Genomic DNA, 24174 nt, shown 5'->3' on the forward strand with positions numbered 1-24174 from the left:
GCTCGGCCATTGCACTCCGGCTGTGCTGACCCCTGCGATTTCCTCAAATGCAGGAAACTCGACTGCATAATTTGTGGTAGTGGGGGACTGCGTTCGCGCTTTCCCCTGATTATTCCTGGTCAAAAGACAGCTTGACGAAAGAAACTACGGGGCCTTTATCGTTTCTACAAGGTTTCCTCCAGCCACCTGTTCCTGTCTCAGGTGGGGTCTGTGCGGGGCCTTCTACGAGGGTTCAACGCGTCAGCCACTTGTCCTGCATCAAACCCATATCTGTATGCTGCATGCTTTCCCTATCCCTATGCTATGGGCTCGCCGCGGGCCTAGTTTCGCAGAACAAAGCTGCCTCGTGCCTGGATGCTTAGTCGCCGCCCCTCTATGCAAATATATGTGTGCTGCAGTGTAGCTTGGGAGCCTGGTTGTAAACCCCTTGCGTGCATAAAGACATTTTCAGAGGCTTCCCAGGAGGGCTACCAAAAAGGAACCAATACGCCTGACTGTTCACAGGGATAATGTGCCTTGCTGATGGAATAGCTGCGACTGAGGCTAGTTTGCCAGCAGGCACCCAGAAAGCCCCTCCATACCTGGTGGAGGCGTGCCCCTGACCGGGGGGTGCTAGAGTGACGATTCCAACTCATACTTACCTGGCAGGGGAGATACCATGATCATGAAGGTGGTTCTCCCAGGGCGAGGCTCGCCATTGCACTCCGGCTGTGCTGACCCCTGCGATTTCCTCAAATGCAGGAAACTCGACTGCATAATTTGTGGTAGTGGGGGACTGCGTTCGCGCTTTCCCCTGATTATTCCTGGTCAAAAGACAGCTTGACGAAAGAAACTACGGGGCCTTTATCGTTTCTACAAGGTTTCCTCCAGCCACCTGTTCCTGTCTCAGGTGGGGTCTGTGCGGGGCCTTCTACGAGGGTTCAACGCGTCAGCCACTTGTCCTGCATCAAACCCATATCTGTATGCTGCATGCTTTCCCTATCCCTATGCTATGGGCTCGCCGCGGGCCTAGTTTCGCAGAACAAAGCTGCCTCGTGCCTGGATGCTTAGTCGCCGCCCCTCTATGCAAATATATGTGTGCTGCAGTGTAGCTTGGGAGCCTGGTTGTAAACCCCTTGCGTGCATAAAGACATTTTCAGAGGCTTCCCAGGAGGGCTACCAAAAAGGAACCAATACGCCTGACTGTTCACAGGGATAATGTGCCTTGCTGATGGAATAGCTGCGACTGAGGCTAGTTTGCCAGCAGGCACCCAGAAAGCCCCTCCATAACCTGGTGGAGGCGTGCCCTGACCGGGGGGTGCTAGAGTGACGATTCAACTCATACTTACCTGGCAGGGGAGATACCATGATCATGAAGGTGGTTCTCCCAGGGCGAGGCTCGGCCATTGCACTCCGGCTGTGCTGACCCCTGCGATTTCCTCAAATGCAGGAAACTCGACTGCATAATTTGTGGTAGTGGGGGACTGCGTTCGCGCTTTCCCCTGATTATTCCTGGTCAAAAGACAGCTTGACGAAAGAAACTACGGGGCCTTTATCGTTTCTACAAGGTTTCCTCCAGCCACCTGTTCCTGTCTCAGGTGGGGTCTGTGCGGGGCCTTCTACGAGGGTTCAACGCGTCAGCCACTTGTCCTGCATCAAACCCATATCTGTATGCTGCATGCTTTCCCTATCCCTATGCTATGGGCTCGCCGCGGGCCTAGTTTCGCAGAACAAAGCTGCCTCGTGCCTGGATGCTTAGTCGCCGCCCCTCTATGCAAATATATGTGTGCTGCAGTGTAGCTTGGGAGCCTGGTTGTAAACCCCTTGCGTGCATAAAGACATTTTCAGAGGCTTCCAGGAGGGCTACCAAAAAGGAACCAATACGCCTGACTGTTCACAGGGATAATGTGCCTTGCTGATGGAATAGCTGCGACTGAGGCTAGTTTGCCAGCAGGCACCCAGAAAGCCCCTCCATAACCTGGTGGAGGCGTGCCCCTGACCGGGGGTGCTAGAGTGACGATTCCAACTCATACTTACCTGGCAGGGGAGATACCATGATCATGAAGGTGGTTCTCCCAGGGCGAGGCTCGGCCATTGCACTCCGGCTGTGCTGACCCCTGCGATTTCCTCAAATGCAGGAAACTCGACTGCATAATTTGTGGTAGTGGGGGACTGCGTTCGCGCTTTCCCTGATTATTCCTGGTCAAAAGACAGCTTGACGAAAGAAACTACGGGGCCTTTATCGTTTCTACAAGGTTTCCTCCAGCCACCTGTTCCTGTCTCAGGTGGGGTCTGTGCGGGGCCTTCTACGAGGGTTCAACGCGTCAGCCACTTGTCCTGCATCAAACCCATATCTGTATGCTGCATGCTTTCCCTATCCCTATGCTATGGGCTCGCCGCGGGCCTAGTTTCGCAGAACAAAGCTGCCTCGTGCCTGGATGCTTAGTCGCCGCCCCTCTATGCAAATATATGTGTGCTGCAGTGTAGCTTGGGAGCCTGGTTGTAAACCCCTTGCGTGCATAAAGACATTTTCAGAGGCTTCCCAGGAGGGCTACCAAAAAGGAACCAATACGCCTGACTGTTCACAGGGATAATGTGCCTTGCTGATGGAATAGCTGCGACTGAGGCTAGTTTGCCAGCAGGCACCCAGAAAGCCCCCTCCATAACCTGGTGGAGGCGTGCCCCTGACCGGGGGGTGCTAGAGTGACGATTCCAACTCATACTTACCTGGCAGGGGAGATACCATGATCATGAAGGTGGTTCTCCCAGGGCGAGGCTCGGCCATTGCACTCCGGCTGTGCTGACCCCTGCGATTTCCTCAAATGCAGGAAACTCGACTGCATAATTTGTGGTAGTGGGGGACTGCGTTCGCGCTTTCCCCTGATTATTCCTGGTCAAAAGACAGCTTGACGAAAGAAACTACGGGGCCTTTATCGTTTCTACAAGGTTTCCTCCAGCCACCTGTTCCTGTCTCAGGTGGGGTCTGTGCGGGGCCTTCTACGAGGGTTCAACGCGTCAGCCACTTGTCCTGCATCAAACCCATATCTGTATGCTGCATGCTTTCCCTATCCCTATGCTATGGGCTCGCCGCGGCCTAGTTTCGCAGAACAAAGCTGCCTCGTGCCTGGATGCTTAGTCGCCGCCCCTCTATGCAAATATATGTGTGCTGCAGTGTAGCTTGGGAGCCTGGTTGTAAACCCCTTGCGTGCATAAAGACATTTTCAGAGGCTTCCCAGGAGGGCTACCAAAAAGGAACCAATACGCCTGACTGTTCACAGGGATAATGTGCCTTGCTGATGGAATAGCTGCGACTGAGGCTAGTTTGCCAGCAGGCACCCAGAAAGCCCCTCCATAACCTGGTGGAGGCGTGCCCCTGACCGGGGGGTGCTAGAGTGACGATTCCAACTCATACTTACCTGGCAGGGGAGATACCATGATCATGAAGGTGGTTCTCCCAGGGCGAGGCTCGGCCATTGCACTCCGGCTGTGCTGACCCCTGCGATTTCCTCAAATGCAGGAAACTCGACTGCATAATTTGTGGTAGTGGGGGACTGCGTTCGCGCTTTCCCCTGATTATTCCTGGTCAAAAGACAGCTTGACGAAAGAAACTACGGGGCCTTTATCGTTTCTACAAGGTTTCCTCCAGCCACCTGTTCCTGTCTCAGGTGGGGTCTGTGCGGGGCCTTCTACGAGGGTTCAACGCGTCAGCCACTTGTCCTGCATCAAACCCATATCTGTATGCTGCATGCTTTCCCTATCCCTATGCTATGGGCTCGCCGCGGGCCTAGTTTCGCAGAACAAAGCTGCCTCGTGCCTGGATGCTTAGTCGCCGCCCCTCTATGCAAATATATGTGTGCTGCAGTGTAGCTTGGGAGCCTGGTTGTAAACCCCTTGCGTGCATAAAGACATTTTCAGAGGCTTCCCAGGAGGGCTACCAAAAAGGAACCAATACGCCTGACTGTTCACAGGGATAATGTGCCTTGCTGATGGAATAGCTGCGACTGAGGCTAGTTTGCCAGCAGGCACCCAGAAAGCCCCTCCATAACCTGGTGGAGGCGTGCCCCTGACCGGGGGGTGCTAGAGTGACGATTCCAACTCATACTTACCTGGCAGGGGAGATACCATGATCATGAAGGTGGTTCTCCCAGGGCGAGGCTCGGCCATTGCACTCCGGCTGTGCTGACCCCTGCGATTTCCTCAAATGCAGGAAACTCGACTGCATAATTTGTGGTAGTGGGGGACTGCGTTCGCGCTTTCCCCTGATTATTCCTGGTCAAAAGACAGCTTGACGAAAGAAACTACGGGGCCTTTATCGTTTCTACAAGGTTTCCTCCAGCCACCTGTTCCTGTCTCAGGTGGGGTCTGTGCGGGGCCTTCTACGAGGGTTCAACGCGTCAGCCACTTGTCCTGCATCAAACCCATATCTGTATGCTGCATGCTTTCCTATCCCTATGCTATGGGCTCGCCGCGGGCCTAGTTTCGCAGAACAAAGCTGCCTCGTGCCTGGATGCTTAGTCGCCGCCCCTCTATGCAAATATATGTGTGCTGCAGTGTAGCTTGGGAGCCTGGTTGTAAACCCCTTGCGTGCATAAAGACATTTTCAGAGGCTTCCCAGGAGGGCTACCAAAAAGGAACCAATACGCCTGACTGTTCACAGGGATAATGTGCCTTGCTGATGGAATAGCTGCGACTGAGGCTAGTTTGCCAGCAGGCACCCAGAAAGCCCCTCCATAACCTGGTGGAGGCGTGCCCCTGACCGGGGGTGCTAGAGTGACGATTCCAACTCATACTTACCTGGCAGGGGAGATACCATGATCATGAAGGTGGTTCTCCCAGGGCGAGGCTCGGCCATTGCACTCCGGCTGTGCTGACCCCTGCGATTTCCTCAAATGCAGGAAACTCGACTGCATAATTTGTGGTAGTGGGGGACTGCGTTCGCGCTTTCCCCTGATTATTCCTGGTCAAAAGACAGCTTGACGAAAGAAACTACGGGGCCTTTATCGTTTCTACAAGGTTTCCTCCAGCCACCTGTTCCTGTCTCAGGTGGGGTCTGTGCGGGGCCTTCTACGAGGGTTCAACGCGTCAGCCACTTGTCCTGCATCAAACCCATATCTGTATGCTGCATGCTTTCCCTATCCCTATGCTATGGGCTCGCCGCGGGCCTAGTTTCGCAGAACAAAGCTGCCTCGTGCCTGGATGCTTAGTCGCCGCCCCTCTATGCAAATATATGTGTGCTGCAGTGTAGCTTGGGAGCCTGGTTGTAAACCCCTTGCGTGCATAAAGACATTTTCAGAGGCTTCCCAGGAGGGCTACCAAAAAGGAACCAATACGCCTGACTGTTCACAGGGATAATGTGCCTTGCTGATGGAATAGCTGCGACTGAGGCTAGTTTGCCAGCAGGCACCCAGAAAGCCCCTCCATAACCTGGTGGAGGCGTGCCCCTGACCGGGGGGTGCTAGAGTGACGATTCCAACTCATACTTACCTGGCAGGGGAGATACCATGATCATGAAGGTGGTTCTCCCAGGGCGAGGCTCGGCCATTGCACTCCGGCTGTGCTGACCCCTGCGATTTCCTCAAATGCAGGAAACTCGACTGCATAATTTGTGGTAGTGGGGGACTGCGTTCGCGCTTTCCCCTGATTATTCCTGGTCAAAAGACAGCTTGACGAAAGAAACTACGGGGCCTTTATCGTTTCTACAAGGTTTCCTCCAGCCACCTGTTCCTGTCTCAGGTGGGGTCTGTGCGGGGCCTTCTACGAGGGTTCAACGCGTCAGCCACTTGTCCTGCATCAAACCCATATCTGTATGCTGCATGCTTTCCCTATCCCTATGCTATGGGCTCGCCGCGGGCCTAGTTTCGCAGAACAAAGCTGCCTCGTGCCTGGATGCTTAGTCGCCGCCCCTCTATGCAAATATATGTGTGCTGCAGTGTAGCTTGGGAGCCTGGTTGTAAACCCCTTGCGTGCATAAAGACATTTTCAGAGGCTTCCCAGGAGGGCTACCAAAAGGAACCAATACGCCTGACTGTTCACAGGGATAATGTGCCTTGCTGATGGAATAGCTGCGACTGAGGCTAGTTTGCCAGCAGGCACCCAGAAAGCCCCTCCATAACCTGGTGGAGGCGTGCCCCTGACCGGGGGGTGCTAGAGTGACGATTCCAACTCATACTTACCTGGCAGGGGAGATACCATGATCATGAGGTGGTTCTCCCAGGGCGAGGCTCGGCCATTGCACTCCGGCTGTGCTGACCCCTGCGATTTCCTCAAATGCAGGAAACTCGACTGCATAATTTGTGGTAGTGGGGGACTGCGTTCGCGCTTTCCCTGATTATTCCTGGTCAAAAGACAGCTTGACGAAAGAAACTACGGGGCCTTTATCGTTTCTACAAGGTTTCCTCCAGCCACCTGTTCCTGTCTCAGGTGGGGTCTGTGCGGGGCCTTCTACGAGGGTTCAACGCGTCAGCCACTTGTCCTGCATCAAACCCATATCTGTATGCTGCATGCTTTCCCTATCCTATGCTATGGGCTCGCCGCGGGCCTAGTTTCGCAGAACAAAGCTGCCTCGTGCCTGGATGCTTAGTCGCCGCCCCTCTATGCAAATATATGTGTGCTGCAGTGTAGCTTGGGAGCCTGGTTGTAAACCCCTTGCGTGCATAAAGACATTTTCAGAGGCTTCCCAGGAGGGCTACCAAAAAGGAACCAATACGCCTGACTGTTCACAGGGATAATGTGCCTTGCTGATGGAATAGCTGCGACTGAGGCTAGTTTGCCAGCAGGCACCCAGAAAGCCCCTCCATAACCTGGTGGAGGCGTGCCCCTGACCGGGGGGTGCTAGAGTGACGATTCCAACTCATACTTACCTGGCAGGGGAGATACCATGATCATGAAGGTGGTTCTCCCAGGGCGAGGCTCGGCCATTGCACTCCGGCTGTGCTGACCCCTGCGATTTCCTCAAATGCAGGAAACTCGACTGCATAATTTGTGGTAGTGGGGGACTGCGTTCGCGCTTTCCCCTGATTATTCCTGGTCAAAAGACAGCTTGACGAAAGAAACTACGGGGCCTTTATCGTTTCTACAAGGTTTCCTCCAGCCACCTGTTCCTGTCTCAGGTGGGGTCTGTGCGGGGCCTTCTACGAGGGTTCAACGCGTCAGCCACTTGTCCTGCATCAAACCCATATCTGTATGCTGCATGCTTTCCCTATCCCTATGCTATGGGCTCGCCGCGGGCCTAGTTTCGCAGAACAAAGCTGCCTCGTGCCTGGATGCTTAGTCGCCGCCCCTCTATGCAAATATATGTGTGCTGCAGTGTAGCTTGGGAGCCTGGTTGTAAACCCCTTGCGTGCATAAAGACATTTTCAGAGGCTTCCCAGGAGGGGCTACCAAAAAGGAACCAATACGCCTGACTGTTCACAGGGATAATGTGCCTTGCTGATGGAATAGCTGCGACTGAGGCTAGTTTGCCAGCAGGCACCCAGAAAGCCCCTCCATAACCTGGTGGAGGCGTGCCCCTGACCGGGGGGTGCTAGAGTGACGATTCCAACTCATACTTACCTGGCAGGGGAGATACCATGATCATGAAGGTGGTTCTCCCAGGGCGAGGCTCGGCCATTGCACTCCGGCTGTGCTGACCCCTGCGATTTCCTCAAATGCAGGAAACTCGACTGCATAATTTGTGGTAGTGGGGGACTGCGTTCGCGCTTTCCCCTGATTATTCCTGGTCAAAAGACAGCTTGACGAAAGAAACTACGGGGCCTTTATCGTTTCTACAAGGTTTCCTCCAGCCACCTGTTCCTGTCTCAGGTGGGGTCTGTGCGGGGCCTTCTACGAGGGGTTCAACGCGTCAGCCACTTGTCCTGCATCAAACCCATATCTGTATGCTGCATGCTTTCCCTATCCCTATGCTATGGGCTCGCCGCGGGCCTAGTTTCGCAGAACAAAGCTGCCTCGTGCCTGGATGCTTAGTCGCCGCCCCTCTATGCAAATATATGTGTGCTGCAGTGTAGCTTGGGAGCCTGGTTGTAACCCCTTGCGTGCATAAAGACATTTTCAGAGGCTTCCCAGGAGGGCTACCAAAAAGGAACCAATACGCCTGACTGTTCACAGGGATAATGTGCCTTGCTGATGGAATAGCTGCGACTGAGGCTAGTTTGCCAGCAGGCACCCAGAAAGCCCCTCCATAACCTGGTGGAGGCGTGCCCCTGACCGGGGGGTGCTAGAGTGACGATTCCAACTCATACTTACCTGGCAGGGGAGATACCATGATCATGAAGGTGGTTCTCCCAGGGCGAGGCTCGGCCATTGCACTCCGGCTGTGCTGACCCCTGCGATTTCCTCAAATGCAGGAAACTCGACTGCATAATTTGTGGTAGTGGGGGACTGCGTTCGCGCTTTCCCCTGATTATTCCTGGTCAAAAGACAGCTTGACGAAAGAAACTACGGGGCCTTTATCGTTTCTACAAGGTTTCCTCCAGCCACCTGTTCCTGTCTCAGGTGGGGTCTGTGCGGGGCCTTCTACGAGGGTTCAACGCGTCAGCCACTTGTCCTGCATCAAACCCATATCTGTATGCTGCATGCTTTCCCTATCCCTATGCTATGGGCTCGCCGCGGGCCTAGTTTCGCAGAACAAAGCTGCCTCGTGCCTGGATGCTTAGTCGCCGCCCCTCTATGCAAATATATGTGTGCTGCAGTGTAGCTTGGGAGCCTGGTTGTAAACCCCTTGCGTGCATAAAGACATTTTCAGAGGCTTCCCAGGAGGGCTACCAAAAAGGAACCATACGCCTGACTGTTCACAGGGATAATGTGCCTTGCTGATGGAATAGCTGCGACTGAGGCTAGTTTGCCAGCAGGCACCCAGAAAGCCCCTCCATAACCTGGTGGAGGCGTGCCCCTGACCGGGGGGTGCTAGAGTGACGATTCCAACTCATACTTACCTGGCAGGGGAGATACCATGATCATGAAGGTGGTTCTCCCAGGGCGAGGCTCGGCCATTGCACTCCGGCTGTGCTGACCCCTGCGATTTCCTCAAATGCAGGAAACTCGACTGCATAATTTGTGGTAGTGGGGGACTGCGTTCGCGCTTTCCCCTGATTATTCCTGGTCAAAAGACAGCTTGACGAAAGAAACTACGGGGCCTTTATCGTTTCTACAAGGTTTCCTCCAGCCACCTGTTCCTGTCTCAGGTGGGGTCTGTGCGGGGGCCTTCTACGAGGGTTCAACGCGTCAGCCACTTGTCCTGCATCAAACCCATATCTGTATGCTGCATGCTTTCCCTATCCCTATGCTATGGGCTCGCCGCGGGCCTAGTTTCGCAGAACAAAGCTGCCTCGTGCCTGGATGCTTAGTCGCCGCCCCTCTATGCAAATATATGTGTGCTGCAGTGTAGCTTGGGAGCCTGGTTGTAAACCCCTTGCGTGCATAAAGACATTTTCAGAGGCTTCCCAGGAGGGCTACCAAAAAGGAACCAATACGCCTGACTGTTCACAGGGATAATGTGCCTTGCTGATGGAATAGCTGCGACTGAGGCTAGTTTGCCAGCAGGCACCCAGAAAGCCCCTCCATAACCTGGTGGAGGCGTGCCCCTGACCGGGGGGTGCTAGAGTGACGATTCCAACTCATACTTACCTGGCAGGGGAGATACCATGATCATGAAGGTGGTTCTCCCAGGGCGAGGCTCGGCCATTGCACTCCGGCTGTGCTGACCCCTGCGATTTCCTCAAATGCAGGAAACTCGACTGCATAATTTGTGGTAGTGGGGGACTGCGTTCGCGCTTTCCCCTGATTATTCCTGGTCAAAAGACAGCTTGACGAAAGAAACTACGGGGCCTTTATCGTTTCTACAAGGTTTCCTCCAGCCACCTGTTCCTGTCTCAGGTGGGGTCTGTGCGGGGCCTTCTACGAGGGTTCAACGCGTCAGCCACTTGTCCTGCATCAAACCCATATCTGTATGCTGCATGCTTTCCCTATCCCTATGCTATGGGCTCGCCGCGGGCCTAGTTTCGCAGAACAAAGCTGCCTCGTGCCTGGATGCTTAGTCGCCGCCCCTCTATGCAAATATATGTGTGCTGCAGTGTAGCTTGGGAGCCTGGTTGTAAACCCCTTGCGTGCATAAAGACATTTTCAGAGGCTTCCCAGGAGGGCTACCAAAAAGGAACCAATACGCCTGACTGTTCACAGGGATAATGTGCCTTGCTGATGGAATAGCTGCGACTGAGGCTAGTTTGCCAGCAGGCACCCAGAAAGCCCCTCCATAACCTGGTGGAGGGCGTGCCCCTGACCGGGGGGTGCTAGAGTGACGATTCCAACTCATACTTACCTGGCAGGGGAGATACCATGATCATGAAGGTGGTTCTCCCAGGGCGAGGCTCGGCCATTGCACTCCGGCTGTGCTGACCCCTGCGATTTCCTCAAATGCAGGAAACTCGACTGCATAATTTGTGGTAGTGGGGGACTGCGTTCGCGCTTTCCCCTGATTATTCCTGGTCAAAAGACAGCTTGACGAAAGAAACTACGGGGCCTTTATCGTTTCTACAAGGTTTCCTCCAGCCACCTGTTCCTGTCTCAGGTGGGGTCTGTGCGGGGCCTTCTACGAGGGTTCAACGCGTCAGCCACTTGTCCTGCATCAAACCCATATCTGTATGCTGCATGCTTTCCCTATCCCTATGCTATGGGCTCGCCGCGGGCCTAGTTTCGCAGAACAAAGCTGCCTCGTGCCTGGATGCTTAGTCGCCGCCCCTCTATGCAAATATATGTGTGCTGCAGTGTAGCTTGGGAGCCTGGTTGTAAACCCCTTGCGTGCATAAAGACATTTTCAGAGGCTTCCCAGGAGGGCTACCAAAAAGGAACCAATACGCCTGACTGTTCACAGGGATAATGTGCCTTGCTGATGGAATAGCTGCGACTGAGGCTAGTTTGCCAGCAGGCACCCAGAAAGCCCCTCCATAACCTGGTGGAGGCGTGCCCCTGACCGGGGGGTGCTAGAGTGACGATTCCAACTCATACTTACCTGGCAGGGGAGATACCATGATCATGAAGGTGGTTCTCCCAGGGCGAGGCTCGGCCATTGCACTCCGGCTGTGCTGACCCCTGCGATTTCCTCAAATGCAGGAAACTCGACTGCATAATTTGTGGTAGTGGGGGACTGCGTTCGCGCTTTCCCCTGATTATTCCTGGTCAAAAGACAGCTTGACGAAAGAAACTACGGGGCCTTTATCGTTTCTACAAGGTTTCCTCCAGCCACCTGTTCCTGTCTCAGGTGGGGTCTGTGCGGGGCCTTCTACGAGGGTTCAACGCGTCAGCCACTTGTCCTGCATCAAACCCATATCTGTATGCTGCATGCTTTCCCTATCCCTATGCTATGGGCTCGCCGCGGGCCTAGTTTCGCAGAACAAAGCTGCCTCGTGCCTGGATGCTTAGTCGCCGCCCCTCTATGCAAATATATGTGTGCTGCAGTGTAGCTTGGGAGCCTGGTTGTAAACCCCTTGCGTGCATAAAGACATTTTCAGAGGCTTCCCAGGAGGGCTACCAAAAAGGAACCAATACGCCTGACTGTTCACAGGGATAATGTGCCTTGCTGATGGAATAGCTGCGACTGAGGCTAGTTTGCCAGCAGGCACCCAGAAAGCCCCTCCATAACCTGGTGGAGGCGTGCCCCTGACCGGGGGGTGCTAGAGTGACGATTCCAACTCATACTTACCTGGCAGGGGAGATACCATGATCATGAAGGTGGTTCTCCCAGGGCGAGGCTCGGCCATTGCACTCCGGCTGTGCTGACCCCTGCGATTTCCTCAAATGCAGGAAACTCGACTGCATAATTTGTGGTAGTGGGGGACTGCGTTCGCGCTTTCCCCTGATTATTCCTGGTCAAAAGACAGCTTGACGAAAGAAACTACGGGGCCTTTATCGTTTCTACAAGGTTTCCTCCAGCCACCTGTTCCTGTCTCAGGTGGGGTCTGTGCGGGGCCTTCTACGAGGGTTCAACGCGTCAGCCACTTGTCCTGCATCAAACCCATATCTGTATGCTGCATGCTTTCCCTATCCCTATGCTATGGGCTCGCCGCGGGCCTAGTTTCGCAGAACAAAGCTGCCTCGTGCCTGGATGCTTAGTCGCCGCCCCTCTATGCAAATATATGTGTGCTGCAGTGTAGCTTGGGAGCCTGGTTGTAAACCCCTTGCGTGCATAAAGACATTTTCAGAGGCTTCCCAGGAGGGCTACCAAAAAGGAACCAATACGCCTGACTGTTCACAGGGATAATGTGCCTTGCTGATGGAATAGCTGCGACTGAGGCTAGTTTGCCAGCAGGCACCCAGAAAGCCCCTCCATAACCTGGTGGAGGCGTGCCCCTGACCGGGGGGTGCTAGAGTGACGATTCCAACTCATACTTACCTGGCAGGGGAGATACCATGATCATGAAGGTGGTTCTCCCAGGGCGAGGCTCGGCCATTGCACTCCGGCTGTGCTGACCCCTGCGATTTCCTCAAATGCAGGAAACTCGACTGCATAATTTGTGGTAGTGGGGGACTGCGTTCGCGCTTTCCCCTGATTATTCCTGGTCAAAAGACAGCTTGACGAAAGAAACTACGGGGCCTTTATCGTTTCTACAAGGTTTCCTCCAGCCACCTGTTCCTGTCTCAGGTGGGGTCTGTGCGGGGCCTTCTACGAGGGTTCAACGCGTCAGCCACTTGTCCTGCATCAAACCCATATCTGTATGCTGCATGCTTTCCCTATCCCTATGCTATGGGCTCGCCGCGGGCCTAGTTTCGCAGAACAAAGCTGCCTCGTGCCTGGATGCTTAGTCGCCGCCCCTCTATGCAAATATATGTGTGCTGCAGTGTAGCTTGGGAGCCTGGTTGTAAACCCCTTGCGTGCATAAAGACATTTTCAGAGGCTTCCCAGGAGGGCTACCAAAAAGGAACCAATACGCCTGACTGTTCACAGGGATAATGTGCCTTGCTGATGGAATAGCTGCGACTGAGGCTAGTTTGCCAGCAGGCACCCAGAAAGCCCCTCCATAACCTGGTGGAGGCGTGCCCCTGACCGGGGGGTGCTAGAGTGACGATTCCAACTCATACTTACCTGGCAGGGGAGATACCATGATCATGAAGGTGGTTCTCCCAGGGCGAGGCTCGGCCATTGCACTCCGGCTGTGCTGACCCCTGCGATTTCCTCAAATGCAGGAAACTCGACTGCATAATTTGTGGTAGTGGGGGACTGCGTTCGCGCTTTCCCCTGATTATTCCTGGTCAAAAGACAGCTTGACGAAAGAAACTACGGGGCCTTTATCGTTTCTACAAGGTTTCCTCCAGCCACCTGTTCCTGTCTCAGGTGGGGTCTGTGCGGGGCCTTCTACGAGGGTTCAACGCGTCAGCCACTTGTCCTGCATCAAACCCATATCTGTATGCTGCATGCTTTCCCTATCCCTATGCTATGGGCTCGCCGCGGGCCTAGTTTCGCAGAACAAAGCTGCCTCGTGCCTGGATGCTTAGTCGCCGCCCCTCTATGCAAATATATGTGTGCTGCAGTGTAGCTTGGGAGCCTGGTTGTAAACCCCTTGCGTGCATAAAGACATTTTCAGAGGCTTCCCAGGAGGGCTACCAAAAAGGAACCAATACGCCTGACTGTTCACAGGGATAATGTGCCTTGCTGATGGAATAGCTGCGACTGAGGCTAGTTTGCCAGCAGGCACCCAGAAAGCCCCTCCATAACCTGGTGGAGGCGTGCCCCTGACCGGGGGGTGCTAGAGTGACGATTCCAACTCATACTTACCTGGCAGGGGAGATACCATGATCATGAAGGTGGTTCTCCCAGGGCGAGGCTCGGCCATTGCACTCCGGCTGTGCTGACCCCTGCGATTTCCTCAAATGCAGGAAACTCGACTGCATAATTTGTGGTAGTGGGGGACTGCGTTCGCGCTTTCCCCTGATTATTCCTGGTCAAAAGACAGCTTGACGAAAGAAACTACGGGGCCTTTATCGTTTCTACAAGGTTTCCTCCAGCCACCTGTTCCTGTCTCAGGTGGGGTCTGTGCGGGGCCTTCTACGAGGGTTCAACGCGTCAGCCACTTGTCCTGCATCAAACCCATATCTGTATGCTGCATGCTTTCCCTATCCCTATGCTATGGGCTCGCCGCGGGCCTAGTTTCGCAGAACAAAGCTGCCTCGTGCCTGGATGCTTAGTCGCCGCCCCTCTATGCAAATATATGTGTGCTGCAGTGTAGCTTGGGAGCCTGGTTGTAAACCCCTTGCGTGCATAAAGACATTTTCAGAGGCTTCCCAGGAGGGCTACCAAAAAGGAACCAATACGCCTGACTGTTCACAGGGATAATGTGCCTTGCTGATGGAATAGCTGCGACTGAGGCTAGTTTGCCAGCAGGCACCCAGAAAGCCCCTCCATAACCTGGTGGAGGCGTGCCCCTGACCGGGGGGTGCTAGAGTGACGATTCCAACTCATACTTACCTGGCAGGGGAGATACCATGATCATGAAGGTGGTTCTCCCAGGGCGAGGCTCGGCCATTGCACTCCGGCTGTGCTGACCCCTGCGATTTCCTCAAATGCAGGAAACTCGACTGCATAATTTGTGGTAGTGGGGGACTGCGTTCGCGCTTTCCCCTGATTATTCCTGGTCAAAAGACAGCTTGACGAAAGAAACTACGGGGCCTTTATCGTTTCTACAAGGTTTCCTCCAGCCACCTGTTCCTGTCTCAGGTGGGGTCTGTGCGGGGCCTTCTACGAGGGTTCAACGCGTCAGCCACTTGTCCTGCATCAAACCCATATCTGTATGCTGCATGCTTTCCCTATCCCTATGCTATGGGCTCGCCGCGGGCCTAGTTTCGCAGAACAAAGCTGCCTCGTGCCTGGATGCTTAGTCGCCGCCCCTCTATGCAAATATATGTGTGCTGCAGTGTAGCTTGGGAGCCTGGTTGTAAACCCCTTGCGTGCATAAAGACATTTTCAGAGGCTTCCCAGGAGGGCTACCAAAAAGGAACCAATACGCCTGACTGTTCACAGGGATAATGTGCCTTGCTGATGGAATAGCTGCGACTGAGGCTAGTTTGCCAGCAGGCACCCAGAAAGCCCCTCCATAACCTGGTGGAGGCGTGCCCCTGACCGGGGGGTGCTAGAGTGACGATTCCAACTCATACTTACCTGGCAGGGGAGATACCATGATCATGAAGGTGGTTCTCCCAGGGCGAGGCTCGGCCATTGCACTCCGGCTGTGCTGACCCCTGCGATTTCCTCAAATGCAGGAAACTCGACTGCATAATTTGTGGTAGTGGGGGACTGCGTTCGCGCTTTCCCCTGATTATTCCTGGTCAAAAGACAGCTTGACGAAAGAAACTACGGGGCCTTTATCGTTTCTACAAGGTTTCCTCCAGCCACCTGTTCCTGTCTCAGGTGGGGTCTGTGCGGGGCCTTCTACGAGGGTTCAACGCGTCAGCCACTTGTCCTGCATCAAACCCATATCTGTATGCTGCATGCTTTCCCTATCCCTATGCTATGGGCTCGCCGCGGGCCTAGTTTCGCAGAACAAAGCTGCCTCGTGCCTGGATGCTTAGTCGCCGCCCCTCTATGCAAATATATGTGTGCTGCAGTGTAGCTTGGGAGCCTGGTTGTAAACCCCTTGCGTGCATAAAGACATTTTCAGAGGCTTCCCAGGAGGGCTACCAAAAAGGAACCAATACGCCTGACTGTTCACAGGGATAATGTGCCTTGCTGATGGAATAGCTGCGACTGAGGCTAGTTTGCCAGCAGGCACCCAGAAAGCCCCTCCATAACCTGGTGGAGGCGTGCCCCTGACCGGGGGGTGCTAGAGTGACGATTCCAACTCATACTTACCTGGCAGGGGAGATACCATGATCATGAAGGTGGTTCTCCCAGGGCGAGGCTCGGCCATTGCACTCCGGCTGTGCTGACCCCTGCGATTTCCTCAAATGCAGGAAACTCGACTGCATAATTTGTGGTAGTGGGGGACTGCGTTCGCGCTTTCCCCTGATTATTCCTGGTCAAAAGACAGCTTGACGAAAGAAACTACGGGGCCTTTATCGTTTCTACAAGGTTTCCTCCAGCCACCTGTTCCTGTCTCAGGTGGGGTCTGTGCGGGGCCTTCTACGAGGGTTCAACGCGTCAGCCACTTGTCCTGCATCAAACCCATATCTGTATGCTGCATGCTTTCCCTATCCCTATGCTATGGGCTCGCCGCGGGCCTAGTTTCGCAGAACAAAGCTGCCTCGTGCCTGGATGCTTAGTCGCCGCCCCTCTATGCAAATATATGTGTGCTGCAGTGTAGCTTGGGAGCCTGGTTGTAAACCCCTTGCGTGCATAAAGACATTTTCAGAGGCTTCCCAGGAGGGCTACCAAAAAGGAACCAATACGCCTGACTGTTCACAGGGATAATGTGCCTTGCTGATGGAATAGCTGCGACTGAGGCTAGTTTGCCAGCAGGCACCCAGAAAGCCCCTCCATAACCTGGTGGAGGCGTGCCCCTGACCGGGGGGTGCTAGAGTGACGATTCCAACTCATACTTACCTGGCAGGGGAGATACCATGATCATGAAGGTGGTTCTCCCAGGGCGAGGCTCGGCCATTGCACTCCGGCTGTGCTGACCCCTGCGATTTCCTCAAATGCAGGAAACTCGACTGCATAATTTGTGGTAGTGGGGGACTGCGTTCGCGCTTTCCCCTGATTATTCCTGGTCAAAAGACAGCTTGACGAAAGAAACTACGGGGCCTTTATCGTTTCTACAAGGTTTCCTCCAGCCACCTGTTCCTGTCTCAGGTGGGGTCTGTGCGGGGCCTTCTACGAGGGTTCAACGCGTCAGCCACTTGTCCTGCATCAAACCCATATCTGTATGCTGCATGCTTTCCCTATCCCTATGCTATGGGCTCGCCGCGGGCCTAGTTTCGCAGAACAAAGCTGCCTCGTGCCTGGATGCTTAGTCGCCGCCCCTCTATGCAAATATATGTGTGCTGCAGTGTAGCTTGGGAGCCTGGTTGTAAACCCCTTGCGTGCATAAAGACATTTTCAGAGGCTTCCCAGGAGGGCTACCAAAAAGGAACCAATACGCCTGACTGTTCACAGGGATAATGTGCCTTGCTGATGGAATAGCTGCGACTGAGGCTAGTTTGCCAGCAGGCACCCAGAAAGCCCCTCCATAACCTGGTGGAGGCGTGCCCCTGACCGGGGGGTGCTAGAGTGACGATTCCAACTCATACTTACCTGGCAGGGGAGATACCATGATCATGAAGGTGGTTCTCCCAGGGCGAGGCTCGGCCATTGCACTCCGGCTGTGCTGACCCCTGCGATTTCCTCAAATGCAGGAAACTCGACTGCATAATTTGTGGTAGTGGGGGACTGCGTTCGCGCTTTCCCCTGATTATTCCTGGTCAAAAGACAGCTTGACGAAAGAAACTACGGGGCCTTTATCGTTTCTACAAGGTTTCCTCCAGCCACCTGTTCCTGTCTCAGGTGGGGTCTGTGCGGGGCCTTCTACGAGGGTTCAACGCGTCAGCCACTTGTCCTGCATCAAACCCATATCTGTATGCTGCATGCTTTCCCTATCCCTATGCTATGGGCTCGCCGCGGGCCTAGTTTCGCAGAACAAAGCTGCCTCGTGCCTGGATGCTTAGTCGCCGCCCCTCTATGCAAATATATGTGTGCTGCAGTGTAGCTTGGGAGCCTGGTTGTAAACCCCTTGCGTGCATAAAGACATTTTCAGAGGCTTCCCAGGAGGGCTACCAAAAAGGAACCAATACGCCTGACTGTTCACAGGGATAATGTGCCTTGCTGATGGAATAGCTGCGACTGAGGCTAGTTTGCCAGCAGGCACCCAGAAAGCCCCTCCATAACCTGGTGGAGGCGTGCCCCTGACCGGGGGGTGCTAGAGTGACGATTCCAACTCATACTTACCTGGCAGGGGAGATACCATGATCATGAAGGTGGTTCTCCCAGGGCGAGGCTCGGCCATTGCACTCCGGCTGTGCTGACCCCTGCGATTTCCTCAAATGCAGGAAACTCGACTGCATAATTTGTGGTAGTGGGGGACTGCGTTCGCGCTTTCCCCTGATTATTCCTGGTCAAAAGACAGCTTGACGAAAGAAACTACGGGGCCTTTATCGTTTCTACAAGGTTTCCTCCAGCCACCTGTTCCTGTCTCAGGTGGGGTCTGTGCGGGGCCTTCTACGAGGGTTCAACGCGTCAGCCACTTGTCCTGCATCAAACCCATATCTGTATGCTGCATGCTTTCCCTATCCCTATGCTATGGGCTCGCCGCGGGCCTAGTTTCGCAGAACAAAGCTGCCTCGTGCCTGGATGCTTAGTCGCCGCCCCTCTATGCAAATATATGTGTGCTGCAGTGTAGCTTGGGAGCCTGGTTGTAAACCCCTTGCGTGCATAAAGACATTTTCAGAGGCTTCCCAGGAGGGCTACCAAAAAGGAACCAATACGCCTGACTGTTCACAGGGATAATGTGCCTTGCTGATGGAATAGCTGCGACTGAGGCTAGTTTGCCAGCAGGCACCCAGAAAGCCCCTCCATAACCTGGTGGAGGCGTGCCCCTGACCGGGGGGTGCTAGAGTGACGATTCCAACTCATACTTACCTGGCAGGGGAGATACCATGATCATGAAGGTGGTTCTCCCAGGGCGAGGCTCGGCCATTGCACTCCGGCTGTGCTGACCCCTGCGATTTCCTCAAATGCAGGAAACTCGACTGCATAATTTGTGGTAGTGGGGGACTGCGTTCGCGCTTTCCCCTGATTATTCCTGGTCAAAAGACAGCTTGACGAAAGAAACTACGGGGCCTTTATCGTTTCTACAAGGTTTCCTCCAGCCACCTGTTCCTGTCTCAGGTGGGGTCTGTGCGGGGCCTTCTACGAGGGTTCAACGCGTCAGCCACTTGTCCTGCATCAAACCCATATCTGTATGCTGCATGCTTTCCCTATCCCTATGCTATGGGCTCGCCGCGGGCCTAGTTTCGCAGAACAAAGCTGCCTCGTGCCTGGATGCTTAGTCGCCGCCCCTCTATGCAAATATATGTGTGCTGCAGTGTAGCTTGGGAGCCTGGTTGTAAACCCCTTGCGTGCATAAAGACATTTTCAGAGGCTTCCCAGGAGGGCTACCAAAAAGGAACCAATACGCCTGACTGTTCACAGGGATAATGTGCCTTGCTGATGGAATAGCTGCGACTGAGGCTAGTTTGCCAGCAGGCACCCAGAAAGCCCCTCCATAACCTGGTGGAGGCGTGCCCCTGACCGGGGGGTGCTAGAGTGACGATTCCAACTCATACTTACCTGGCAGGGGAGATACCATGATCATGAAGGTGGTTCTCCCAGGGCGAGGCTCGGCCATTGCACTCCGGCTGTGCTGACCCCTGCGATTTCCTCAAATGCAGGAAACTCGACTGCATAATTTGTGGTAGTGGGGGACTGCGTTCGCGCTTTCCCCTGATTATTCCTGGTCAAAAGACAGCTTGACGAAAGAAACTACGGGGCCTTTATCGTTTCTACAAGGTTTCCTCCAGCCACCTGTTCCTGTCTCAGGTGGGGTCTGTGCGGGGCCTTCTACGAGGGTTCAACGCGTCAGCCACTTGTCCTGCATCAAACCCATATCTGTATGCTGCATGCTTTCCCTATCCCTATGCTATGGGCTCGCCGCGGGCCTAGTTTCGCAGAACAAAGCTGCCTCGTGCCTGGATGCTTAGTCGCCGCCCCTCTATGCAAATATATGTGTGCTGCAGTGTAGCTTGGGAGCCTGGTTGTAAACCCCTTGCGTGCATAAAGACATTTTCAGAGGCTTCCCAGGAGGGCTACCAAAAAGGAACCAATACGCCTGACTGTTCACAGGGATAATGTGCCTTGCTGATGGAATAGCTGCGACTGAGGCTAGTTTGCCAGCAGGCACCCAGAAAGCCCCTCCATAACCTGGTGGAGGCGTGCCCCTGACCGGGGGGTGCTAGAGTGACGATTCCAACTCATACTTACCTGGCAGGGGAGATACCATGATCATGAAGGTGGTTCTCCCAGGGCGAGGCTCGGCCATTGCACTCCGGCTGTGCTGACCCCTGCGATTTCCTCAAATGCAGGAAACTCGACTGCATAATTTGTGGTAGTGGGGGACTGCGTTCGCGCTTTCCCCTGATTATTCCTGGTCAAAAGACAGCTTGACGAAAGAAACTACGGGGCCTTTATCGTTTCTACAAGGTTTCCTCCAGCCACCTGTTCCTGTCTCAGGTGGGGTCTGTGCGGGGCCTTCTACGAGGGTTCAACGCGTCAGCCACTTGTCCTGCATCAAACCCATATCTGTATGCTGCATGCTTTCCCTATCCCTATGCTATGGGCTCGCCGCGGGCCTAGTTTCGCAGAACAAAGCTGCCTCGTGCCTGGATGCTTAGTCGCCGCCCCTCTATGCAAATATATGTGTGCTGCAGTGTAGCTTGGGAGCCTGGTTGTAAACCCCTTGCGTGCATAAAGACATTTTCAGAGGCTTCCCAGGAGGGCTACCAAAAAGGAACCAATACGCCTGACTGTTCACAGGGATAATGTGCCTTGCTGATGGAATAGCTGCGACTGAGGCTAGTTTGCCAGCAGGCACCCAGAAAGCCCCTCCATAACCTGGTGGAGGCGTGCCCCTGACCGGGGGGTGCTAGAGTGACGATTCCAACTCATACTTACCTGGCAGGGGAGATACCATGATCATGAAGGTGGTTCTCCCAGGGCGAGGCTCGGCCATTGCACTCCGGCTGTGCTGACCCCTGCGATTTCCTCAAATGCAGGAAACTCGACTGCATAATTTGTGGTAGTGGGGGACTGCGTTCGCGCTTTCCCCTGATTATTCCTGGTCAAAAGACAGCTTGACGAAAGAAACTACGGGGCCTTTATCGTTTCTACAAGGTTTCCTCCAGCCACCTGTTCCTGTCTCAGGTGGGGTCTGTGCGGGGCCTTCTACGAGGGTTCAACGCGTCAGCCACTTGTCCTGCATCAAACCCATATCTGTATGCTGCATGCTTTCCCTATCCCTATGCTATGGGCTCGCCGCGGGCCTAGTTTCGCAGAACAAAGCTGCCTCGTGCCTGGATGCTTAGTCGCCGCCCCTCTATGCAAATATATGTGTGCTGCAGTGTAGCTTGGGAGCCTGGTTGTAAACCCCTTGCGTGCATAAAGACATTTTCAGAGGCTTCCCAGGAGGGCTACCAAAAAGGAACCAATACGCCTGACTGTTCACAGGGATAATGTGCCTTGCTGATGGAATAGCTGCGACTGAGGCTAGTTTGCCAGCAGGCACCCAGAAAGCCCCTCCATAACCTGGTGGAGGCGTGCCCCTGACCGGGGGGTGCTAGAGTGACGATTCCAACTCATACTTACCTGGCAGGGGAGATACCATGATCATGAAGGTGGTTCTCCCAGGGCGAGGCTCGGCCATTGCACTCCGGCTGTGCTGACCCCTGCGATTTCCTCAAATGCAGGAAACTCGACTGCATAATTTGTGGTAGTGGGGGACTGCGTTCGCGCTTTCCCCTGATTATTCCTGGTCAAAAGACAGCTTGACGAAAGAAACTACGGGGCCTTTATCGTTTCTACAAGGTTTCCTCCAGCCACCTGTTCCTGTCTCAGGTGGGGTCTGTGCGGGGCCTTCTACGAGGGTTCAACGCGTCAGCCACTTGTCCTGCATCAAACCCATATCTGTATGCTGCATGCTTTCCCTATCCCTATGCTATGGGCTCGCCGCGGGCCTAGTTTCGCAGAACAAAGCTGCCTCGTGCCTGGATGCTTAGTCGCCGCCCCTCTATGCAAATATATGTGTGCTGCAGTGTAGCTTGGGAGCCTGGTTGTAAACCCCTTGCGTGCATAAAGACATTTTCAGAGGCTTCCCAGGAGGGCTACCAAAAAGGAACCAATACGCCTGACTGTTCACAGGGATAATGTGCCTTGCTGATGGAATAGCTGCGACTGAGGCTAGTTTGCCAGCAGGCACCCAGAAAGCCCCTCCATAACCTGGTGGAGGCGTGCCCCTGACCGGGGGGTGCTAGAGTGACGATTCCAACTCATACTTACCTGGCAGGGGAGATACCATGATCATGAAGGTGGTTCTCCCAGGGCGAGGCTCGGCCATTGCACTCCGGCTGTGCTGACCCCTGCGATTTCCTCAAATGCAGGAAACTCGACTGCATAATTTGTGGTAGTGGGGGACTGCGTTCGCGCTTTCCCCTGATTATTCCTGGTCAAAAGACAGCTTGACGAAAGAAACTACGGGGCCTTTATCGTTTCTACAAGGTTTCCTCCAGCCACCTGTTCCTGTCTCAGGTGGGGTCTGTGCGGGGCCTTCTACGAGGGTTCAACGCGTCAGCCACTTGTCCTGCATCAAACCCATATCTGTATGCTGCATGCTTTCCCTATCCCTATGCTATGGGCTCGCCGCGGGCCTAGTTTCGCAGAACAAAGCTGCCTCGTGCCTGGATGCTTAGTCGCCGCCCCTCTATGCAAATATATGTGTGCTGCAGTGTAGCTTGGGAGCCTGGTTGTAAACCCCTTGCGTGCATAAAGACATTTTCAGAGGCTTCCCAGGAGGGCTACCAAAAAGGAACCAATACGCCTGACTGTTCACAGGGATAATGTGCCTTGCTGATGGAATAGCTGCGACTGAGGCTAGTTTGCCAGCAGGCACCCAGAAAGCCCCTCCATAACCTGGTGGAGGCGTGCCCCTGACCGGGGGGTGCTAGAGTGACGATTCCAACTCATACTTACCTGGCAGGGGAGATACCATGATCATGAAGGTGGTTCTCCCAGGGCGAGGCTCGGCCATTGCACTCCGGCTGTGCTGACCCCTGCGATTTCCTCAAATGCAGGAAACTCGACTGCATAATTTGTGGTAGTGGGGGACTGCGTTCGCGCTTTCCCCTGATTATTCCTGGTCAAAAGACAGCTTGACGAAAGAAACTACGGGGCCTTTATCGTTTCTACAAGGTTTCCTCCAGCCACCTGTTCCTGTCTCAGGTGGGGTCTGTGCGGGGCCTTCTACGAGGGTTCAACGCGTCAGCCACTTGTCCTGCATCAAACCCATATCTGTATGCTGCATGCTTTCCCTATCCCTATGCTATGGGCTCGCCGCGGGCCTAGTTTCGCAGAACAAAGCTGCCTCGTGCCTGGATGCTTAGTCGCCGCCCCTCTATGCAAATATATGTGTGCTGCAGTGTAGCTTGGGAGCCTGGTTGTAAACCCCTTGCGTGCATAAAGACATTTTCAGAGGCTTCCCAGGAGGGCTACCAAAAAGGAACCAATACGCCTGACTGTTCACAGGGATAATGTGCCTTGCTGATGGAATAGCTGCGACTGAGGCTAGTTTGCCAGCAGGCACCCAGAAAGCCCCTCCATAACCTGGTGGAGGCGTGCCCCTGACCGGGGGGTGCTAGAGTGACGATTCCAACTCATACTTACCTGGCAGGGGAGATACCATGATCATGAAGGTGGTTCTCCCAGGGCGAGGCTCGGCCATTGCACTCCGGCTGTGCTGACCCCTGCGATTTCCTCAAATGCAGGAAACTCGACTGCATAATTTGTGGTAGTGGGGGACTGCGTTCGCGCTTTCCCCTGATTATTCCTGGTCAAAAGACAGCTTGACGAAAGAAACTACGGGGCCTTTATCGTTTCTACAAGGTTTCCTCCAGCCACCTGTTCCTGTCTCAGGTGGGGTCTGTGCGGGGCCTTCTACGAGGGTTCAACGCGTCAGCCACTTGTCCTGCATCAAACCCATATCTGTATGCTGCATGCTTTCCCTATCCCTATGCTATGGGCTCGCCGCGGGCCTAGTTTCGCAGAACAAAGCTGCCTCGTGCCTGGATGCTTAGTCGCCGCCCCTCTATGCAAATATATGTGTGCTGCAGTGTAGCTTGGGAGCCTGGTTGTAAACCCCTTGCGTGCATAAAGACATTTTCAGAGGCTTCCCAGGAGGGCTACCAAAAAGGAACCCTGTTCACAGGGATAATGTGCCTTGCTGATTGTAAAAAATATTCCAAGAATAAACCAATACACTTTTCTGAACCAATAGGCTAAGAAGTGAGATAAGTCCCTACCTGTTAAAGAGTGATAGCTTGAGCAGGTGCTCTAGGACATAAAGACACTTTACTTTTCAAAAGTGGCGGCGGCGACGACGACGACGATAGCAAATGTAAAAGACTAAGTACTGTCTAGAATAGATATTCAAAACATTT

General features: G+C 54.2%; 34 non-coding genes across 34 annotated transcripts; all 34 read left to right on the forward strand.

Annotated features, from left to right (window-relative positions):
- The first annotated feature begins 633 nt into the window (after positions 1–633).
- On the forward strand, positions 634–796 carry LOC141124298 (U1 spliceosomal RNA). Its single transcript, XR_012240868.1, has one exon. It is a non-coding gene; the product is annotated as a U1 spliceosomal RNA (small nuclear RNA).
- Positions 797–1320: 524 nt separating this feature from the next.
- On the forward strand, positions 1321–1484 carry LOC141124232 (U1 spliceosomal RNA). Its single transcript, XR_012240811.1, has one exon. It is a non-coding gene; the product is annotated as a U1 spliceosomal RNA (small nuclear RNA).
- Positions 1485–2008: 524 nt separating this feature from the next.
- On the forward strand, positions 2009–2172 carry LOC141124292 (U1 spliceosomal RNA). The gene has a single exon (XR_012240864.1). It is a non-coding gene; the product is annotated as a U1 spliceosomal RNA (small nuclear RNA).
- Positions 2173–2698: 526 nt separating this feature from the next.
- On the forward strand, positions 2699–2862 carry LOC141124233 (U1 spliceosomal RNA). Its single transcript, XR_012240812.1, has one exon. It is a non-coding gene; the product is annotated as a U1 spliceosomal RNA (small nuclear RNA).
- Positions 2863–3387: 525 nt separating this feature from the next.
- LOC141124234 (U1 spliceosomal RNA) lies at positions 3388–3551 on the forward strand. Its single transcript, XR_012240813.1, has one exon. It is a non-coding gene; the product is annotated as a U1 spliceosomal RNA (small nuclear RNA).
- A 526-nt stretch (positions 3552–4077) lies between these two features.
- LOC141124236 (U1 spliceosomal RNA) lies at positions 4078–4241 on the forward strand. The gene has a single exon (XR_012240814.1). It is a non-coding gene; the product is annotated as a U1 spliceosomal RNA (small nuclear RNA).
- A 524-nt stretch (positions 4242–4765) lies between these two features.
- On the forward strand, positions 4766–4929 carry LOC141124237 (U1 spliceosomal RNA). Its single transcript, XR_012240815.1, has one exon. It is a non-coding gene; the product is annotated as a U1 spliceosomal RNA (small nuclear RNA).
- Positions 4930–5455: 526 nt separating this feature from the next.
- LOC141124238 (U1 spliceosomal RNA) lies at positions 5456–5619 on the forward strand. Its single transcript, XR_012240816.1, has one exon. It is a non-coding gene; the product is annotated as a U1 spliceosomal RNA (small nuclear RNA).
- A 525-nt stretch (positions 5620–6144) lies between these two features.
- LOC141124299 (U1 spliceosomal RNA) lies at positions 6145–6307 on the forward strand. The gene has a single exon (XR_012240869.1). It is a non-coding gene; the product is annotated as a U1 spliceosomal RNA (small nuclear RNA).
- A 524-nt stretch (positions 6308–6831) lies between these two features.
- LOC141124239 (U1 spliceosomal RNA) lies at positions 6832–6995 on the forward strand. The gene has a single exon (XR_012240817.1). It is a non-coding gene; the product is annotated as a U1 spliceosomal RNA (small nuclear RNA).
- A 527-nt stretch (positions 6996–7522) lies between these two features.
- On the forward strand, positions 7523–7686 carry LOC141124240 (U1 spliceosomal RNA). Its single transcript, XR_012240818.1, has one exon. It is a non-coding gene; the product is annotated as a U1 spliceosomal RNA (small nuclear RNA).
- Positions 7687–8212: 526 nt separating this feature from the next.
- LOC141124241 (U1 spliceosomal RNA) lies at positions 8213–8376 on the forward strand. The gene has a single exon (XR_012240819.1). It is a non-coding gene; the product is annotated as a U1 spliceosomal RNA (small nuclear RNA).
- A 525-nt stretch (positions 8377–8901) lies between these two features.
- On the forward strand, positions 8902–9065 carry LOC141124242 (U1 spliceosomal RNA). Its single transcript, XR_012240820.1, has one exon. It is a non-coding gene; the product is annotated as a U1 spliceosomal RNA (small nuclear RNA).
- A 527-nt stretch (positions 9066–9592) lies between these two features.
- On the forward strand, positions 9593–9756 carry LOC141124244 (U1 spliceosomal RNA). The gene has a single exon (XR_012240821.1). It is a non-coding gene; the product is annotated as a U1 spliceosomal RNA (small nuclear RNA).
- Positions 9757–10283: 527 nt separating this feature from the next.
- Positions 10284–10447, forward strand: LOC141124245 (U1 spliceosomal RNA). The gene has a single exon (XR_012240822.1). It is a non-coding gene; the product is annotated as a U1 spliceosomal RNA (small nuclear RNA).
- Positions 10448–10973: 526 nt separating this feature from the next.
- On the forward strand, positions 10974–11137 carry LOC141124246 (U1 spliceosomal RNA). The gene has a single exon (XR_012240823.1). It is a non-coding gene; the product is annotated as a U1 spliceosomal RNA (small nuclear RNA).
- Positions 11138–11663: 526 nt separating this feature from the next.
- LOC141124248 (U1 spliceosomal RNA) lies at positions 11664–11827 on the forward strand. Its single transcript, XR_012240825.1, has one exon. It is a non-coding gene; the product is annotated as a U1 spliceosomal RNA (small nuclear RNA).
- Positions 11828–12353: 526 nt separating this feature from the next.
- LOC141124249 (U1 spliceosomal RNA) lies at positions 12354–12517 on the forward strand. The gene has a single exon (XR_012240826.1). It is a non-coding gene; the product is annotated as a U1 spliceosomal RNA (small nuclear RNA).
- Positions 12518–13043: 526 nt separating this feature from the next.
- LOC141124250 (U1 spliceosomal RNA) lies at positions 13044–13207 on the forward strand. Its single transcript, XR_012240827.1, has one exon. It is a non-coding gene; the product is annotated as a U1 spliceosomal RNA (small nuclear RNA).
- A 526-nt stretch (positions 13208–13733) lies between these two features.
- LOC141124251 (U1 spliceosomal RNA) lies at positions 13734–13897 on the forward strand. The gene has a single exon (XR_012240828.1). It is a non-coding gene; the product is annotated as a U1 spliceosomal RNA (small nuclear RNA).
- A 526-nt stretch (positions 13898–14423) lies between these two features.
- LOC141124252 (U1 spliceosomal RNA) lies at positions 14424–14587 on the forward strand. Its single transcript, XR_012240829.1, has one exon. It is a non-coding gene; the product is annotated as a U1 spliceosomal RNA (small nuclear RNA).
- A 526-nt stretch (positions 14588–15113) lies between these two features.
- On the forward strand, positions 15114–15277 carry LOC141124253 (U1 spliceosomal RNA). The gene has a single exon (XR_012240830.1). It is a non-coding gene; the product is annotated as a U1 spliceosomal RNA (small nuclear RNA).
- Positions 15278–15803: 526 nt separating this feature from the next.
- On the forward strand, positions 15804–15967 carry LOC141124254 (U1 spliceosomal RNA). The gene has a single exon (XR_012240831.1). It is a non-coding gene; the product is annotated as a U1 spliceosomal RNA (small nuclear RNA).
- Positions 15968–16493: 526 nt separating this feature from the next.
- LOC141124255 (U1 spliceosomal RNA) lies at positions 16494–16657 on the forward strand. The gene has a single exon (XR_012240832.1). It is a non-coding gene; the product is annotated as a U1 spliceosomal RNA (small nuclear RNA).
- Positions 16658–17183: 526 nt separating this feature from the next.
- LOC141124256 (U1 spliceosomal RNA) lies at positions 17184–17347 on the forward strand. Its single transcript, XR_012240833.1, has one exon. It is a non-coding gene; the product is annotated as a U1 spliceosomal RNA (small nuclear RNA).
- A 526-nt stretch (positions 17348–17873) lies between these two features.
- Positions 17874–18037, forward strand: LOC141124257 (U1 spliceosomal RNA). Its single transcript, XR_012240834.1, has one exon. It is a non-coding gene; the product is annotated as a U1 spliceosomal RNA (small nuclear RNA).
- Positions 18038–18563: 526 nt separating this feature from the next.
- LOC141124259 (U1 spliceosomal RNA) lies at positions 18564–18727 on the forward strand. Its single transcript, XR_012240835.1, has one exon. It is a non-coding gene; the product is annotated as a U1 spliceosomal RNA (small nuclear RNA).
- A 526-nt stretch (positions 18728–19253) lies between these two features.
- Positions 19254–19417, forward strand: LOC141124260 (U1 spliceosomal RNA). Its single transcript, XR_012240836.1, has one exon. It is a non-coding gene; the product is annotated as a U1 spliceosomal RNA (small nuclear RNA).
- Positions 19418–19943: 526 nt separating this feature from the next.
- LOC141124261 (U1 spliceosomal RNA) lies at positions 19944–20107 on the forward strand. Its single transcript, XR_012240837.1, has one exon. It is a non-coding gene; the product is annotated as a U1 spliceosomal RNA (small nuclear RNA).
- A 526-nt stretch (positions 20108–20633) lies between these two features.
- On the forward strand, positions 20634–20797 carry LOC141124262 (U1 spliceosomal RNA). Its single transcript, XR_012240838.1, has one exon. It is a non-coding gene; the product is annotated as a U1 spliceosomal RNA (small nuclear RNA).
- A 526-nt stretch (positions 20798–21323) lies between these two features.
- LOC141124263 (U1 spliceosomal RNA) lies at positions 21324–21487 on the forward strand. The gene has a single exon (XR_012240839.1). It is a non-coding gene; the product is annotated as a U1 spliceosomal RNA (small nuclear RNA).
- A 526-nt stretch (positions 21488–22013) lies between these two features.
- Positions 22014–22177, forward strand: LOC141124264 (U1 spliceosomal RNA). Its single transcript, XR_012240840.1, has one exon. It is a non-coding gene; the product is annotated as a U1 spliceosomal RNA (small nuclear RNA).
- A 526-nt stretch (positions 22178–22703) lies between these two features.
- On the forward strand, positions 22704–22867 carry LOC141124265 (U1 spliceosomal RNA). Its single transcript, XR_012240841.1, has one exon. It is a non-coding gene; the product is annotated as a U1 spliceosomal RNA (small nuclear RNA).
- A 526-nt stretch (positions 22868–23393) lies between these two features.
- On the forward strand, positions 23394–23557 carry LOC141124266 (U1 spliceosomal RNA). Its single transcript, XR_012240842.1, has one exon. It is a non-coding gene; the product is annotated as a U1 spliceosomal RNA (small nuclear RNA).
- Positions 23558–24174: the final 617 nt, after the last annotated feature.

This window comes from Aquarana catesbeiana, linkage group LG01 (genome assembly GCF_042186555.1).
Source record: "Aquarana catesbeiana isolate 2022-GZ linkage group LG01, ASM4218655v1, whole genome shotgun sequence".
Lineage (NCBI taxonomy): Eukaryota > Metazoa > Chordata > Amphibia > Anura > Ranidae > Aquarana > Aquarana catesbeiana.